This window comes from Ambystoma mexicanum, chromosome 11 (assembly GCF_040938575.1).
Source record: "Ambystoma mexicanum isolate Mex_15411 chromosome 11, UKY_AmexF1_1, whole genome shotgun sequence".
Taxonomy (NCBI): domain Eukaryota; kingdom Metazoa; phylum Chordata; class Amphibia; order Caudata; family Ambystomatidae; genus Ambystoma; species Ambystoma mexicanum.
This window is the reverse complement of record NC_090934.1, coordinates 592,147,340-592,159,337: the sequence shown is the minus strand read 5'-3', so window position 1 is coordinate 592,159,337 and position 11,998 is coordinate 592,147,340.

Here is an 11,998-nt window from a genome sequence, read left to right as displayed (position 1 = left end):
GATACGACTCTGAAATTGCAGCCCTGAAATTAAGTGCAGAGCTGTAGAAAGGAAGAGGAAAACCTCAGGCTTACCCTGTGACAAACTGGCCTGCCGCCTGCTCCAAAGGCAATGCAGACTCTCCACCCGTGCCAAGAAAAGGGCCCACATCCAGGCATGGGTATCTGGTGCATCCAACAAACGGCTGAACTGTTTAAAATCAGCAGGGAACTAGCCAACCCTTCCGCAGTCTCCTCCTCCGCTCTTCCATCCCAGGCTCTCTGTAACGCACTGGCCACACACTTACCCACTAAAACTCCAGACATCCTGAGCACACTTGCCACCCTCCCTCCCAACTCCCTTGCCTCCTATTGCTTCTCACCCTCCTTCTTCCTCTCTCTCTCCTCATTCTCCCATGTCACACCTGAAGAAGTCACCAGAGTTGTCTGCTCCGCTTGCTCCTCCAGAACCATCAAGGACAACATTGACTCTCTTGACCCCGCACTTGCTGATCTCTGCAACCACTCTTTTGCTACTAGATCTTTCCCCTTCTACTCAAGCACTCCTGTGTGCCCCCTCCTGAAAAATTCTTCAGCAGACCCTACCTGGCTGGCCAACTGTCACCCTATTTCTATCAACCCCTTCCTTGGAAACTGCTGGAGAAGCTGGCATTTGCACAATTTACTTCACATACTGAACTTGTTGGTGGTATGCACAACCATCAATCTGGATTCCAAGCATCCAGAGGCATGAAAACTGCTCTTCTGAACACCCATGAAGAATTGCTCACATCTCTGGACTCTAACTCTCCAGCCGTCCTCATCCTACTCAATCTCTCCTCTGCTTTTGACATGGTCAACCATTCTATCCTCTTAAAATGGCCCCCTGATGCCCTTGGTACCTCAGAGCGGGCACTGGATTGGCTGACCTCCTTCCTAACTGACCGTTCATCCCAAGGCATCTTGGGCACCTTCTCCTCACCTACCTCCTTCTCCACCTTTGGTGTCCCCCAGGGCTCAAACCTCCCCCATGGCTCTTTAACACCTAGCTTGGCCAGCTGGCACTCCTAATGTCCTTCTTCTCCTCCAACTTCCGGTGCTACGCAGATGACACACAACTCTTTTCCAAACTTCCTGCTGACCCTCTTGCATCGTCCATCATCCCTGACTGCCTATCTGCCATCCAGTCCTGGTCCACTGCCAATGATCTCTGCCTCAAAGCCAGCAAGGCTGACATCATTCCAATTGGGACCCCTACTCCCTCTTTTCCCCCCTCACTCTGCCCATCCTGTATGGGCTCTCCCCCTGCTCCTTCATCTGAAGCCAGAAACCTTGGAGTCATCTTTGACTCCTCCTCTCTCCTTCCTCCCTCACACTCAAGACATTGCCAAGAAGTCGCACTTTCAACTCTTCCTCCTCAAGGGAATACTCCCTTTTCTCACTTCCCCCAGAAGTTCATGTTACCTGAGCTCCCGTTCTCTCTAGGCTTGACTATTCCAATTGCCTTCTCCTGAACCTACCTTCTTCCACTCTACGACGACCCCTCCAGCTAATCCAGAATAGGGCAGCAAGACTTATCCTTGGCCTTAAATCCAGGGACAACATCTCCCCTGCCCTAAAATGTCTTAACTGGCTCCCGGTTGCTGCACAGATTAAATTCAAATCCCTCTGCATCATCTACAAGGCTGTCTGGGGCCTGGGACCTCACTATCTGCAACTTTCTTTTACTAAATTCTCTCCCTCTAGACCTATACGTTCCTCTGGCACCAGCTCTCTGTGTGTAAAGAGTTTCGCTAAACAGAGGCCAGGGGCCGATCTCTCTCTTAAACTGGCTCCCTCTTATGGAACAGCCTCCCCCTTCCTCTTCGTCTTCAGCAGGACTTCCTCAAATTCCAGAAGCTCCTCAAGACTTTCCTCTTCACCTCCTCCTTCCCTTCTTCCCTCCTCTGCTAATCTCACAGTCGCTGTGATTGGTGACTATAGTCTTTCCTCCGGGTCCTGGCCTTCCACACCCAATCGCCCCAGCCTGTACCTACTTTGCAGTACTTGCCTCCGCACCCACCGGCCTTCGACCTGTACGTTTGCACTTCGACCCAATGCATCTCCAGGCTGCATAGCCCTTACCATACTATGCACCTCATCTGCTCACCCACAAGCACAGACATTCCAGCACCTAACCCCACTCCCACTTCCCCCACTTCCCCTCCCTTGCACGTTCTGAATACTCACAAGGCATAGTAGGTTCGTCTTTATCTTCCACTTTCTGTATTGCCTTCAATCCCATGTGCCCTCCCTGTTTCCCTGTGGGAGCCTTGAAACAGAATTTACTTACTGTATAAACGCCTAACAAATGCACAATAGAATAAAATAAATAAATGTGTTTAAGTAGTTTTACTCTGAGTCGCATAAACATCTTCCGGAACCTCTTTACCTCCCTTTCAGGGCTGGACTAAGAACCAGAGGTGGCCAGGAAAATGTATTTCAAACTAGCATATACTGAAAACTTTGTAACTAATTCTTTACTTTATCTGATTCAAAAGAGCCCCATGGTGCAGTGGCCCACGGGACCATCTTCCACGTTTCCCAGAGGCCATTCCACCTCTGCTTACGATGTCTCTTGGTGAATAGGTCACTTTCCCTATGCTTCTCAGAATGCACTGTCAGGGTTCTCCTTACCTCACAATTGGGCCTCATTACGAGGTTGCCGGTCCGGATACAATGGTACCGGTAAGCTTGCCGGTACTGTTGTATCCGGACCGGCAAACTCTGATTTGTGCTCGCAGGTGCCTTTCATTCCGCCAGGCCTGGCCTGGCAGAATGAAAGGCACCCACGACCACAGCAAGCCTGTAGCACTGGCACAGTTCTAAAGGCATCCCCTTTCCCATTGAGCCCTATGGGGCTTAAATGCGAATGTGGATCTACCGGCACTGGCACCCGCGAAAAGGCAATTACTGGGTCCGGTAGGGCTGGAACACCCCGGTAATTGCCCATTCGCGGGTGCCAGACTTTTTTGCCGCTTTGGAGATAGCCTTGCCGGTTTTACCGGCAATGCTACCTCCAACCTCGTAATGAGGCCCAATGTCTTGTTGCCACAGTGGTACATTTAATCTGTTTCCCTTGATGCAGAGTCATGGTGCATTCTATCACACTTTTAACACCCTCTCTAGATTTCCCACAAGGGACCTTTAAGGCACTTTTTATCTTGAAATGTCTTTGGGGTCGTTGGGGGCGTTCAATGCACTTTCTCTGATTCAGCATCAGGGTTCTCTTTATGTCACAATGTCTCTTGCCATTTTCACTACATTTCCCAGAATGATGCACCTTCATTGCTCTTTTTAATCAGCCTCATTACAAGTTTGGCCGTACTACTGGGGGATTTACTGCCCAACTGGTTTACAATTACACCACTTAGTCAAGTGAATTTACTGCAGGATTACAAGTGCAGTGATGGCAGAGATTGTCTCCATTTAGCAGTAATTTTGCCATGGTAAAGCCAATGATTTTTGGACTTGAAGTGAGGGATTTCCCTCCTAGCATCTTGCTGGAGATAAAACCTAAACTTCAAGGGAAAACCTATAATTATGGTCTTGGAAATTGTAATGAGGCGCAATGTCTTTTAGACACTTTAGCGTTTTCACTGCATTTCCAAAGAGTAAGGGTCATACCTCAGTCTGGCCCTTGACCCTCAAGGGTCTTTCCCCCCTTTTACTTACCACTCATTTTCTTTCTTTTATGTCTTGGATCCTCCTGTCTACTACCAATGTTGGGGCCCCTATGCCCTCTACCAGCACACCCTGATTCACTCTCCAGATGTCTGTTACGTCTCTTCCCTTCTCACAGGGCAACTAAGTGTTTTTGACAGCATCTCTGGCATGGTGTCCAGTCAAAGGATCGAATGAAAAGGATTGAATGACAAAAGGTTTGAGTCAAAAGGACTGAAAAAAAAGGTTGAATGCCTTTTTTTAAATGTATATTTTTTTTTGGCTTTCGTATAGGTAAAACAAGTGTTTTTTTACACAAACGGGGGTTTGGGTTGGGACCCCCCCAAAAAAAGGAAAAAAATAAAAGTAAAAAATTCTACCCTTTTTTTCGGTCCTTTTGACTCCAACCTTTTGTCATTCGATCCTTTTCATTCGATCCTTTCACCTATAACCCTCGGGCATCACTTCACTTACTCCTCGGGCAATGCACTCTCTTGGACTTCCCGCTAGTGGTGGACTGGCCTACAGGGAACTCTGAAGATTTTCCAGTGGGGCTCTGCCCCATGGAACTCTTTGTGTGGGTACCCTAGTGTACAGCTCATCTTGCTCTCCCCCATGCATCCCGACCCCTTTCTTGTAGTTTCCTCAGCCGTGACAACCCTTTCAAGAAAGAGTTTATGAATCTTCCAGTATGGTATTACTCAATCTTAACAAATAGGACATTCCGTTTTTTGTCATGCTTAACTTCTTTATTTCGTATCCCTATGTAAGAAGAAATGTGCTTCAGAGTTGACTATTTGGATCCATTCTTTCCAAATGTTCCTGTTGGAGAATCCTCCCTCCCCCAACCCTAATTAGAGAAGCTGGGTTTGCTGTGCAAGATTTAGCCATTTTGCCAAACATTCCCAGGGCCACGTTGGGTCCCTAGTCCATCCCTGCTTCCCACCAGTTTCCTAGCATGACCTCTAGCCCTCGTAACCCCTCAAACAATTTGGGTTTTTGTGTGCATTTCTCTGCCTGGGTCCAGAGCCCAAAAAGCCAGAGCTACTCACAGCACTCACAGCACTCGATAGATGAGTTCTCTTCGCCTTGGTAGCAAGATTCCCGGGTCTGTGCTTAGAAACCTCCGGGTATTAAGCGCGTTATAAATACCCAATCAATCAATGTGCTCTGTAGCTGCCTGCTCACAGGAGGGTGCTTTTGATTCCCCCGGTCCATCCGATCTAACTATGGTTCAGCCACCATCTGACCGTCACTCGTGCATATTTGGAGGCAATTGTTTGTGTTTCTGTGATGTCGTAGGAAGTCCCTTTTCCACACAGCATTCAATTAAGTTTGATGAAGGAGATTGAAGCCTCCAACAAGCTCATGATAAGAGTGTCATTCCAATCGACTCGTGAAGAGATGTACGAAACATTCTCAAATTCTTTCAAATCATGCGAACCTGTATGGCCAGGAGCACTATTGTTTGGAGCAGGTAGGCAGGGTGGGGAAGGGCTGCAAGAGTGCTCCGAGGACTGAGGAGTGTCCCTCATTTAAATGTACAGCTTCACAGACAGAACAAGGTTAATATAAATAAAGGAGAGCTGAGCCGAGCTGGTTGAATAGTTTCCCTTTATAAAAGTAACCCAATAAGAGACAAAAGAGACACTTTTCAAACAAATGGTTGAATTTGGAGAGAATTATTTTGGGGGGTAAACACAAGAAAAATAATTCATGTATGTATTTGTAATGTATACTTTAAAATGTATTTAGTTTAACTATCTACATTACTTTCAATATAACATAGTTATTTTTTTACGTTTTAATTTTCAGTCCAAGTTATTATTTCTATCAAAAGGAGATATTTTAGCATTTGAATTTCCCATAGTTGATGCATTATGATACAAAAGTAATGTACCTTTAAAAACTTTGCTGAGCACACCCATTATTTTCTCACTTAGGAAGGCGTTTGGTGGGATTCTCTGTCTAGAGGACTCCATGAATAGACACTAGTGTTTTCTTCAGAATGAAACTGTGCAGATGTTGAGACTTAGAAATGTCGGATTAGGGTCATTTTATCAAAGGTGTCAATATTGCAGCTGTTCTTTGTGTGGCAATGCCACTAGGGCAGGTCCACTGTTCCCCCTCATGCGGGGGACGTGCCCCGCTGGCGCCACTTGTTCCTTGCTCCTATTGAGTCCTTTCACAGGAGACGCCCCTATGGACCCTGTTTTTCACATTCTGAGTATCCTCCTTTATGCCATTTTTTCAGCGTCTCCCGCTTCTTCAAAATGATCCACTCTCATATCACATCTGGACATGATAGGTTGGGCCGTGGTATCGCGGCTGCGAAAGCTTGACCTGCTCTGAAATTGTCCATTTGTCATGTGCCATATTTTTGGGTTAGCTACCCTACAAATAGTAAGTCTGCTCATTGCATTCGACTGGTTTAGATGACGTCCAATTTTCTCTTCCAAATTGTAATTCTTTTCTAATGTTGACACATGTCCAGAATGTCAGCTAGAACTGATGGCAGATCCACTTCTAACTTCCCATAGCCCCGCCTCCAGCTGCCATTGAGAAGCAGATGGACATCCCTCATCATGTGTACATGGATACAAATAGGTGAAATCTAACAAAAAGAAATCAAGAACACTAAATGGACCTTTTTTCCTTACTGCTCCTCACTCATTGTGCAGCTGTAGGAAGCCCTTCAGAAATAGAACAACTCCTCATGGACAATTCTTGTTGGAAATCAGACATTAAGCACTTTAAAAATGAATTTCATGAATAGGGGTTTGCATCATCCTGCAGATCTGAATTAGTCTCTTATGTGCACATTCACTGTTCAACCTACTGCTCCATTGTTAAGGCTAGGCAGTAAAATTGTATATGCAGACGATTTCTTGAAGAGCCTTACACTGACTGGAGATGAGCATTTGTCTTCACACCTTTACTGGAGCCCCAAAAGAAAACAGTCTGGATCAGGGGTCTTCAACCTTTGGCTCGCCAGATGCTTTTGACTACAACTCACCTAAGCTAAAGCTGGCATAGCCATAGTGAGGGATCATGGGAGTTGAAGTGCAAAACCAATAGATAGCGCTAGGTTGCAGTTTCATGGTCTGGCTGGGGAGAGGAGCCTTTGGAGATGCCCTCAATTGGGAGGTTACAAATTGAGCTGAACATCATTTTAGCAGGTTCTGAGTGTTACTCTGCTACCCTGGCTCAAGTTGTGTAGTGATGCTTACTTAGTTTACACCTGCTGTCTGTACCATGATTTTTCTTATCAAACCACTTGGAAGCAACCAACTGGAATGAGTTGTTGTTCAGTTGTATTGTTTTAATTTGAAAGGTTTACTTTTTCAAACCATATCCTAATAAAAGAAAACAACTGGAATGTCAAACGAGTTCTATATAGAACTAGCAGACAACTAAAGCTCTTCGTCTTGATGTGATTCCCCGAGTATTAAGACTGTACCTAATACTTGGGGAGTATCACATGGTGTAGACTGTGATGACACCCGTCTGCCAACCAGTTCTTTGTTGAGACATCCCATGGAAAATACCCCATGGTGAAAAGAAGAAGTAAAGAAAACGAAACTTTACATTAAAGGTAATGTAACAAGTGATAGTAAAGAAAAGAACATTTGGAAAGAAACACTAAACCTTTAAGAAATAATGCCAGTACAAAGACTTGTGTTTAAAAGGGAATTATATTCATTGAAAAATTGAATCTGGTACACCCTTACCCACAGCACCCTAAACATGTGCCCTGAACAACCTTTTAAAAAACTATAGTGTTGTTATGAAATGTGGTGGTACTAGTATGCACATATCAGTAACTGGGCATTTGCCCAGTTTCCCAACTTTTTGAAAATAGGATCTTTGGATCCACTTATTTTAAATTGACCCTTTGCTCTTGTTTCAAGCTAGATAAACGGATACATTTAGTCCTTTTCTTTGCTGTGATTTATCTTGCTTTCAGATGTACAGATGACTTTTTAAATGTTTCTTTTCACATGATTAAGGTGTTGTCATTTTTAGAAAATTCCTATCTATTGGATCCACTCAGATCAAGTTCTGACCTGTTAATAGGCTCTCTACACACTGTACACACTGCAGCTAATCTGTGCGATGAACCCCACCTCCCGGTGCAGCTGGGGCATGAAATGGACTCGGGCACCATTGAAAAAGTGTCCCATATCTGCAAATGGCAATTCATTCTTCCTGTGACTGACTGTATGAGTGGTACCCAAGTGGGAGTTTTATGGTAAAAGGTGTTGCATTTTGCACATTTTAAAGAATATCTGTTTAGCAACACTGATCAAAACTACTAGTAGCGAAGTAACTCATCCAACTGGCCCACTTTGACCCAAATGCTGGGCCTGCACTTCGGACATTGCCATATAGCCATACAAGCTATTCCTAACCTGGCCCACACACCACTCAACATAGCTAAACTCGCGTTTTAAAAAGACAGGTTACCTCTGAAGCACCCGAGCATTACACACACGCCTCACCTACGGGCTAGTAATGTGCCTATGGCACACACTGACAAAGTCCAGCCAAAAATGTAAAGCTTTCAAACAGTATACCATCACCCCTGCAACACCACACTGGGCTAACAGCAATGCAGAAAGAAAATGGAACAACCTTCGTACCGCCAATACCTCAATATTGATACAGATCTCCACCCCTCACAAAGTAATTTGAAACCTTGCTGATTTGAAATCCCTGCTCTCTGACATTAATGAACCACCAATCATATGTGATTGCTCCAAATGCCTCAATCCATGACAACCTCCCAGAATCGTGGCACGCACACTGAACATGCAAGTCCATCCTCCAATGTAATCCACTGGTACACACGGCATGATGAAGCTACCTTTGCTACTACCAAAACCTCAGACGAACACAACTACAAGGGATACACTACATGATGGTTACTCACTGTGAATTGCAGGAAGTAAGATTATGAATTAAAAACTATATATATCCACAGAAGCTCATCCACAACAGACTCAAATTCCAAAAACGGTCTCCTTTCATTCCACCTTTCAGGTAGACTCGGGAAAATGATGAACAACACACCATACTCATCCATCAGTCACGCAGAACTATGCCCTCACGAAATGATCAAACATGTGGCTCACATGATCATCACGCTGACTAGTGCTTCTTGCATGAGCAGAGTCTAAGCGTCCCTGATACATTACCTAGTCACACTGCACTTCAAACCCCACACTTACAAGAAGACTTCCATTCCGCTACTCCTTCATAGCTGACATCTTATTTCGCTCGCGCCTGGAAACACTTGTGTACAAGCGCATTATAAATGACTTATCATATAATATCGTTTCCTGGGCATAATCCTACAAGACACATCCATCAGCTGATCTCGAGCCCACCCTACACGGGACGGAATGTTGGGCTTCTGCCAGCCATGGTCATGACCAGACTCTGCCCAGCTGCTGTAAATTAAGTTAGGCTCCTACAAAAGTCTGGAAAATGGGGAAAAGACCCTAATGGCTTTAATTTACCACCCCTGTGTTTATTTCAAAATCGTCAGGCACAGCATCATTATAAATACAATGGCTAAAGTGGTATGGGTGCAAAATATGTCAAACATACATCCCCAGTTCTTCGTGACAGGTTGCACCACGATGCAAATATCTGTACAGCAATACAGCTCCCTGTGCTTTATGGGGCCAACAAGAGTTCTGCTCCTTGCAGCCGTTAGTGTAACACTCATTTATGACTCATACTTACAGTATTGTGCATTATTCTGCAATTGAGCCAATTAAATCCCAGGACATCCATAAGAAACCACTTAAACATTCAACTGTATCCTTAATGAGACTATCTAGGAATGAATAAGAAATGATCCCACAGAGGAGTTCCATGTGTCATTGAATAGATAGCAGCAACGATTGAGTGGCCTGTGATGTCAACCGGGACCTCGGGTTGAAATGCACCCTGTTGGAATTTATATCACTTTCCCAACACATCTGCTGCCAACATGGACCCCAGAGCAATTGCCAGAGATTTAAGAGTCATTCTAAACCTTCAAGCCATCATCTCTTTTGTTTTGCCTACATGGACCAGCACTGCAGGGTGTGTAGAGGGGAGATAAACAACATGCTGTCACCCCTCTAACCCCCCAAATAAGTCACCTCCTGCCACTCAAGCGCTTCCAGGCACCAAGGTCCCACTTTCCTACAGGCCTGCATTTCAGTGCTTTCTGGCAGTGTCAGAGCTGCGTGCCTCTTTCACAGACAGATGCTTGACTCCAGTGATGTTGCAGAGCAGTGCCACACTCAGCAGTTAGTGTCTCAGTTTCACAGGCTAAGCATGACGAAGACTGCGGGGCGGTGCACAAGGTTTCTCTGCCTACCTTGTGTATGAGGACAACAGAGAGGTAGGAAACAGAAAAAATACTGACACACACAGCATAACATTGTAGAGAGGAAGATGTACATGTCATCTCTAGGGACGGCCCCCTGACACCAGATATCATCCCCATATAGCATCGAATATACGACAGACGTTATGCACTCAGACAACCGTATCGAATGTACCTCGCACTGACGTGGTTGAAGGATGTCTGCATACACCATTGGACATAGAAAAGCTATATGTGAAAACCGATAAGAGTAAAGTGACGTCATAAAGAAAAGACACAAGAGGATGCACTGAAACGATAAGCAAGTACTTAAAGAATGAAGATATAACTGAAGTAACAAAGTAATTGAACATGTAAACACGAAGAAATCGCATGTGCTAAGAAGACAAATGAGAAGAAACACAATAAATGTACATACACAGTAACGCAAGGCAGAGGAGACATAGAAAGGTTGCTGCAGGAGAAACTATAACGCAAGTAAAGCAACATGTTAAAAAGATGGACGTCAGAATCATGTTAAAAGTAACCAAACTACCTCAGAGACGGACCAGGGCTGCAGCGCTGAAAGGCGCTGGCAAACAGCTTAATGTGGGAACAAAGAATATCTGTTTAGCTTGGGATCAAGGATGCTACATCAAGAAATGATTGCAAGGAACAAGGGGAGTCAAAGAGGATAAGCTACATGCCTTTGACATTTTTCTCTTAGATTAAGTAAAGGGGAAGCATCTGCGGGTGCCAAGTATTAAATAAATAAAGACACAGAAAGCATATGCAAGACGGAACAACCAAGTCTCCAGAGGACAAGGGGAGTAATAGCACCCAGCATAATTGAATTAAATAGCACTAAATAGAAGTCACAAAGTATAAAATTGTGGTCTCCTCACACGTGATTCAAGATTGGAAAACAAGTCCTACTCATTAAGCCCCAGACGAAATAACGATGTACCTACATTGCCTTAAAAGTCCCAGAGAAGAGAACAGTCAGCAAGGTCAACTACAAAGAAGAAAGCTTGACATATGGGCTAACTGATGAGAGATGGTAGGCTAATTGATCAAGTGGGTAGTAGTCTGACGTTGCTCCCTTCACCTGGGTTTCGTTTTGCTTAAGTGCTGCTAACGAGCCAAATGTCCAAGGTTGGGAGAGAATGCCAACCAATCATAAGGGCCTATGTAGCAGTGCATTATACAATGTTGCAGATGCCAATCCGCTGCTGTTATTCTGCTATTATTCTGTATTGTACGTATTTTGAGGTAGTTCAAGGCGTTCCTATTAGATCAAAGGGCAGCCAATTATGTTGCTAACACCTAAACAAAGCATAGGTATATGAGCTCCCTTAGCCAATGCCTCCTTTCGATGGGTTTTTACTGTTTGCCACGTAGGATGATATCATAGCTGAAGTACATCGAGGTATAAAGCTTTTGTGTAATTAAAATGTAAACGAGAGTGTGTGAGCTGCAATTTGTTTGTTCAGCAGGTTTGCCTACTTTATTTGAGCTGATGATAAAGTAGTATTTTGCCATATTCTCTGAGTCTGTCGGTTATTTGGGCCTGAGATCATTTACTGGTAATTCCATCTGGCACTGGGAACGCTCCAGTTGCTACTGCACAACATCCATTACACATTCTACTGCTGTGGCGTCCTACCAGGAGGATAGAACATTCCATCTGATAAGGGTTTCCTATCAAAGCCATCAATGACAAAAAGATGCACACAAACAAATATCCTCACGGAGATTTGCACTTATTTCCTGTTCTTTCATTACGTTTTGGGAGGATTCAGCTTGCTCTCGCCTCTCTGGTACTCTCATGAAGCCTTTTCTCGGCAGACCCTCTTGAGGCATCCGAGAATGCCTCCTCACAAGGAGTGATGGCATCCTGGCTCATCCAAAACACAGACCATGCGAATGTATATCTGTCTGGGAGAAGGAGGAG